General features: G+C 46.5%; 1 long non-coding RNA gene across 1 annotated transcript; it reads left to right on the forward strand.

Moving 5' to 3' along the window:
• The first annotated feature begins 499 nt into the window (after positions 1-499).
• LOC147958505 (uncharacterized) lies at positions 500-1,972 on the forward strand. The gene is made up of 2 exons (XR_015611468.1): positions 500-1,110; positions 1,333-1,972. It is a non-coding gene; the product is annotated as an uncharacterized LOC147958505 (long non-coding RNA).
• Positions 1,973-7,165: the final 5,193 nt, after the last annotated feature.

Consider the following 7,165-nt stretch of genomic DNA (forward strand, 5'->3'; position numbering starts at 1 on the left):
TTGAATTCAATGATTTTGATTATGTAGGTTTTTTTGTTTTTATTGAAGATTGTTTGATTTTGTAAGATTATATTTCATCCATAATGTTTTTTTTCACTATTTGGGCTTGACCCAAACGCAAGAGAAAAATGATGCTATCTCCTGATAGGTCTCTCCCATACTCCCGTTCTAGCACAGATAGATGCATTCCCTTGTCTAAAAAAAATGCATTCCCTCAAAAAACACACATATAGTTCTTTTTTAGGGGTACTCCCAACTTTATTACTTGAACAATGTTGGAATGTCATTCGCTACAAAATGTAAAAATGCAGTCCGGTGACACATCAGGCCAAACCATCTCTAAATCATTGCTAACTTCCACTTTAGCTAAAACATGAGCAGCTAGATTAGCTGTACGCCGAGCCCAGGTGACCTTGTAATCTTGTGTAGATCGTAACATCTCTTTGATTTTTTTCTATAAAAGGTCCCAGTGCTGAGACCTGAGAGCATCGTGCATGTCCTCTTTTGTTTAGAAAAGGATTAGAAAATCCAGCCGGCTGATAAAAATCGAGCGGACACGTAACCATCACGTGTACGTCTCTAGAGAGGCCCCTTATCCATCCGTCTCCACCTCCACCGATCTGGTTCTCTCTCGTTCTCTGTCAATCATCTCTTTCTCTTTCTCTCTCTCTCTCTCATTCCTATCCAGGCGAGAGTGCGTGCCGGCACCAGCGCCCCTCCCCGCCGACGGTGGCCACCACCACCTGCGTCGTGGCCAGCTCCGTTGCGTGCGCCCCCCTCCCCTCCCCCGGGCTGTTGTCCCCCTGGTGGCAGATCAGATCCGGGGCAGCTGCTCCCCTGGCCGCGCCTTCCCTTCCCATGACTCCGGCGCGATCCTCTGATCTCCACGGGGACCTGCGCCGCCCAAATTCGCCTCACATGCATGTCGTTCCGGTGTGCTGGCGGCGATCCACGATCCAGCGCTGTTGGGCTACTTTTCCTCTCCGCCAACATCCGCGGTGCCGCCAAGTCGGCCCTGTTCTGTCTCCTCCTCCCTCTGGGAGGCCCGTGTCCGACAGTTGCAGGCTGTCGACTGTCAACGCTGGATGTGCCAAACCTCCACCCCATCAGGTCGGATCCAATCTTTCTTTTTTCGTTCTCTCCGTTCTACGGCAATTGGTCGATAGGTCCCCCCTCGAGCTGGTTCTCCTTTGTTAATTCCTTCCCTTGATTGATTTTGAGGCGGCTTGTTGATTTCAGATCGCCCACATATATATATTGGTGAATTGATCTAAAATAGCGAGGTGGTACTATCTCTTTCTAATATGAAGTCGAATCCTCTCTGGTTCGCAGGTGGAGAGTTTGATCCCGAGCAGTGATGATTTTATTTTTGTCTCCTCTGCTAGGAGGCAGAGGAACGGAGAGTGGCGGCAAGGGCAGCCGCCGGCGCGATGACGAGAACCTAGGGGTGGACACACGGGAGATCGGGTGCTCGCGCGAAGCCTCCTGCAGCACGGTCGCCCACGAGCCCACCCGGAGCTGTCGTCCCCGTGAAGGGCGCCGCCCCGCTGCACTGGAAAGGAAGCTGTCTGGATGAAGAAAGGATCGCGGGCTGAATTCTTACGAACATAGGGGTGTTTCTGTAAAAATGAATCGTTTTTGCAGATTTGCAGATTCACTTAAACAGGAACTGCGGGTTAATTTATCAAAAACGGGGGACCTTTCTGTAGAAACGCCGACGACGTAGGGCCAGAAGCAGTCGCTGGTTTATTATTAGGGGGAGATATAGTCCACCATGTGTCTGCCATGCATATGTAGGCTGCCAACGTACGTATTTGCGTTTCCATCAGGAGATTGGTCTTTTTGTTTGTAACGCCACGTGCACATGCAACGTCTTCGATTTGTTCACCAAGAAAAAACATACAGATGAACCCTACTAGGAATTGTAACATGAAGTGTGACCAATGAAAAACACACTAAGTATTTTACACCAGGATATCTTTATTAATTTATCAATATTTTTACTTAACTATTTTGCCAAACAAAGGTTGTCCTTTTTTCCCAGGATGTTGTGCAGTTTGATATGTCACATACAAAAAATATTTTTTGCTACAAAAATTTATAAACAAGTAATTTATCGTGCTAGACAGCACATCATATTGCAACCGCCCGCCCACTCATATTATATAAACTATTCTAGCAATTTAACTCTTCTTATTATTTGTCATATACTGCTTAGTTTTATGACTTATTCACATGTATTTTTGGTGCAAATTTAATGCTATTCTTAGCTTATCGCACCCAGCATTTGTTTTGTGTACAGATTCCATTGTAGATGCTTCAGATGTAGGATTGTTGGTTTAGGCCCAAGATTCATCTTACAAAATAAAGCACAAATCTAAAAGGCTTAGGCGGTGACCGGCTGACGACGTCCCATGGTCCCAAGAATTTACATGTTGGATGTTAAGAGGTGCTCGATGCCCCTGATCAAGATATATGATTATCGTTGTCTGTCTCTGGGCGTCTACAACACCAGTTTCAGAACTAGCGATTCATCTGTAAAAATTTTGATGGTAGGAACAGACAGAACGCAACTTGGTGACGGACTAATGGTCATTTACATGGTTGTTTTTTTGCATGATATATTACATGAGTCATCTCAAATTCTCAATCACATAATTTACCCTATGATTCTCATTGATGCCTGACATATATGCATGTATGAATATTCATCATATTCATGCCGTAGCAGTTTCTGCTCTTATGTCTGGCCTATCATATTCATCATACTCTCATTGATTGCCTAGCAATGATTTGTTACTAATGATAGAATCCCTACTCAGTATATCATGTTATTGTATGAAAATACCTTCAAATCTCAAGTTCGCAAATAAAGTATAACATTGGATAAAATATACAAGACACCTATCTATGTAGATTATCTAATGGTTCAATCACATGCATATGTATACAACCATACCCATGTCTTCGATTTCATATACATATTAATGGTGGGAGTAAAATAAATTGCGTAGATTCACTTTAATGAAGGGCATGCACTGTGAGGTATGTACCACATGCAGTTGATTTTCTACACTTTCATGTTTATACATTTGCATCTAGCTTATAATCTATATATTTCTATTTTTTTCCATAATTATGTCCTGGCTTTGTTAGCCTCGGCCAAGGATCAGATGGCCTAAACTTACCTATGTCAAAGTTAGACATGACTGAAATTAATATGCTCGAAGTATGCGTGCACATGTCCAATATAAAGACAAAATAAATACATCAGAAAAAAGAGAAATGCATCACTATGCATAGTAGTGAGAATATATTCAGTTACATTGGATAACAATATTCAAATCAGCATCAGAGATCTAACAAATGAAACAATTTCCACAAGAACGTATCACCATGAAATTATTTTGTGAATGTGGATGATTCTTTATTATCATTCCGTTGACTAATAAAACTTTTTTAGTACCAACATTTCAAAAATTGTATTATCGCATCTTTCACAAACATCAAATACAACTTTGTGGTCTTTTACTGCTAGCCCGTGCAGTTGCACGGGTTGACGACTAGTATGTCTAATTAAAAAAGAAACTGGCTAAACGTGGAGTAGTCGTCGTCGCCGCCGCCGTCGTCGTCGGGCTTCTACTCCTTGACGCGGCCGTCCCTGGTGGACCCCTGACCGGCGTCGCCAACGCAGACTGGTGGCGACGGCGCGTCGTCGTTGTCGCTATCCTCGATGACGATGACGCCTCCTTCGTCGCGGCCCCGGCGGCGCTGTGCGAATCACTGCAGGGCGGCGCACTGGCGCTCCCTCGCCATCTTCAAGGAGTCCGCGCACGCCCATTTCAGAGCCGCGTCGTCGTCGAGCTCGACGTCGCCGTCGTGCTCCGTCTTCACCGCAGGGAGGAGGCCCTCGCGAGGAGAGGAGGAAGGTCCGCCGTCTGCCGGGCGAGCTTCGCTCGCCGACCTCCTCCGGCGGCGGCGGGGAATAGAGGGGGGGAGGGCCTGGAGGCGACGGCGGCTAGGGCGCCTGAGCTGCCTCCCTGGAAGCGACGCGAGCGCTAAGTGCGGGATGCTCGGTAAAGAAATAAGACTCGGCTTAGCTGCCAATAAGCCAAGTGAGAGAAAAAGAAGTGCTCATCTTCTAGAAATTACTCGGCATATAGAACCAAAAGCTCTTGGCTTCCAGCAAGCCTCGACAACGTTCTCTGCCACGTTGCCATCACAGAGATGGTTGAGGGCCCCGTGACGGGGCAGCCTATAAGCCGAGTGTGTATCTCAAGGCTCGACTTACTTTAGGGGAATTCTTTTATTTTTTAAGTACACGAAATATAAGCCGAGTCCCCGAGAAAAAGAACTCAGCTTACATGTGGCATATTTCTCGCAAACCTCTTTTTTGTGCAAGATTAGATTTTTACTGTTTTTCGTTGAATTTATATTTACTTATTGCATTTTACTTCTTTCCCTTTCTCAAACACATTCTCTTTGGGCTACTTTTCATCACCCTTTTGATGCTCCAACTCCTTGACCTCTCTCTAATCAATTGCCACCATTTTGCCACTTTAAAGTTGTGGTTCTTCACACCCCTGGTGTACCCAAATTAGGATCACATGAAAAATGATATGTACCGACCGTTATTAACGTATTTTGATGAATCTCTTGTTCGGTAAGCCCGAAAAGCTGAAAGGGATGATTGCATCTAGACTATCCTATTTATGTGTGTTAAAAATTATCACAAGACCTTGAGAAAAGCCCGTATGACCTATGGGACTATCTTGAAGGTTCTGGACTTTGAGTGTGACACTCCCACTTCGAGGCGATGGGAGGGAATCTTGTGAAGACATGAGCGCAATCTTGGTTTAACATTGCATGCTCATACTAATGTGATTGTGTAAATAAATGTTTATCAAATATTGCCCATTGCTCTTTAGTTTGATAAGAAGTTTGTTAAGAAAATTAAAATGAAATAGGTTCAGAAGATTAGTAATTAAGGTGATCGAGGTTAGATGAAGAAGTGGTGGAATGAAAGATAGAACATTACATTCTTTTTTTGCGGGGAAGAACATTACATTCTTATTAAGTACCCAAATCTACATTATTAGGTGTGGTTTGTCCAAGAAAGGCTCAGGCTGCATATACGCACTACATAGTGGAATTTTGGCAAAAAACCAATACACACTACAAAAGGGAATGGAGGAATATTGTATAGAGAAAAGTATGCTTTTAGTCCCTTAAATTTACAAAAAGTCTAGATCTAGTCCCTCAGGATTTTTTGAGACACATTTGGTCCTTCTAGTCTCAAAACCGGGCAAGTTTCATCTAAAACCAGAACTTATGGGAAAACCGGTCAGGTGGAAGCGGTTTTTTATCTCATCTTCTGCCACGTAGGACAAGTTCTGCCCAATCCACCGGCTCTTCCCCAACCTCATAGCGCCGCCCCACCGAGCCCCTGCCCAACATCACGACACCGCAGTATCGCCATCGTCCGATCTGGAAGACCAGATCCTAGGGTTTACCCCGGAGCATCACGAGTGGGTCGATAGTAGTTACACCACGATGCCTTCATCAAGGTAACGACGCAGAACGTGGCCTTCTCCTGCCATCGGCTCGGTTTTCACCGGCAACTATGTCTTCCCGACTCACAACCGGAACTAGATGGCGGATCTTGAGATCTGACCATCCAGCCTCAGGGTGACCACCCCCGGCGGAGGAGAATGCCACCACCGCTAGCGGCACTGGACAAATAATATCTGACCGAAGGCGTCGCGGACCAGTCAACCATGGCCACATCCCCTCCTGAGATCCGCCCTTCCCACGAAGCCGCTGGAGCAGTGATGAACCACCGAAAAAGAAGAAGACCGAAGGGCGATTTTGCGCCGCTGGTCCCTCCAGACTGCGGGGCTGCAGCCTAGATCCCCGTCGTCCCCAACACCGGTAGCGCCCAGGCTTAGTCGGCGCACGTCTCTGGGGACGGCGAGGTGGAGGAGAGGGGAGGCGGCGGCGTCCGGGGCGCTAGAGTTGGCCCCCTGATCGCCCTGGAGGGAGCGATAGGAGGCAGCCCTGGAGCGATAAGATCTCAATGAGCGGTTTATATGACTTTGTTGGGAGAAATAATTTGAGATAATGTATGATGATATTCAAAATCCACACAGGTTGATAGGAGATTTGTTTAAAAATAACATCCAAATTTGCAGTCATTATCTTCTAGGGTACATATTATGATTTGGGAGAAATCTGCAATACAACATCATGCATTGAAACCCATAGCTTCCGGAAATAGTTTGGCCTCGGCAAATGTTATAGTCCCTTCTTTCCTAAATATAAGAGAGAGATTTCAATATGGACTACATGCGAAGCAAAATAAATGAATTTACACTCTAAATTATGTTTATATACATGCATATGTAGTCCGTATTGATATCTCTAAAAGGTCTTATATTTAGAAATGAATGAAGTAGTTGACTTGCCTTGTCCTTATCTTCAAAGAAGGTTCCAAACCGCCATGTCGTAAAAAAAATCCCCTCCTCCCGCGACGCTCCCGCGAGCGTCCAGGAGGCTAACCCTAGCGCCGCCGCCCACCCCCCTTCCTCCCCTCCCCCGCTGCAGCCAGGGGGTGCAAGCAGGCGAAGCCCGGTCGTCGCCGCCGGCGGCGAGGCCCTTTTGTCTCCTCGAGCAGGCGGATCGATGCGGGCCAGATCTCTCGGGCCGGGACGCGGTGCTTGTTGCCGGCCGCGGCGGCGCAGCAGCGCTCTGGCATGGGCCAGCGATGGTGGCGGGGAAGCGGCGTGACAGGTGGCAAGGAGGTGGTGCAGGCCGGTGGGTGGTGTTGTGTAACACCCCGGATGTAACTTTCCCAATTTGTACTCCAACTCTTGCTGTTTCCGGCGTTAAGTTATATTTATTTCCTCGGGTTCGGTTTCTTTGTCTCCGTGTGTTGTTGTCATTGTCATGCATCTCATATCATGTCATCATGTGCATTGCATTTGCATACGTGTTCGTCTCATGCATTTGAGCATTTTCCCCGTTGTCCGTTTTGCATTCCGGCGCTCCGTTCTCCTCCGGTGGTCTTTTCTAGCTTTCTTTCGTGTGTGGGGATTAAACATTTTCGGATTGGACCGAGACTTGCCAAGCGGCCTTGGTTTACTACCGGTAGACCGCCTGTCAAGTT

This window comes from Triticum urartu, chromosome 7A, assembly GCF_056163025.1.
Source record: "Triticum urartu cultivar PI428250 chromosome 7A, HENAU_Tu73, whole genome shotgun sequence".
In the NCBI taxonomy this organism is placed as follows: Eukaryota; Viridiplantae; Streptophyta; class Magnoliopsida; order Poales; family Poaceae; genus Triticum; species Triticum urartu.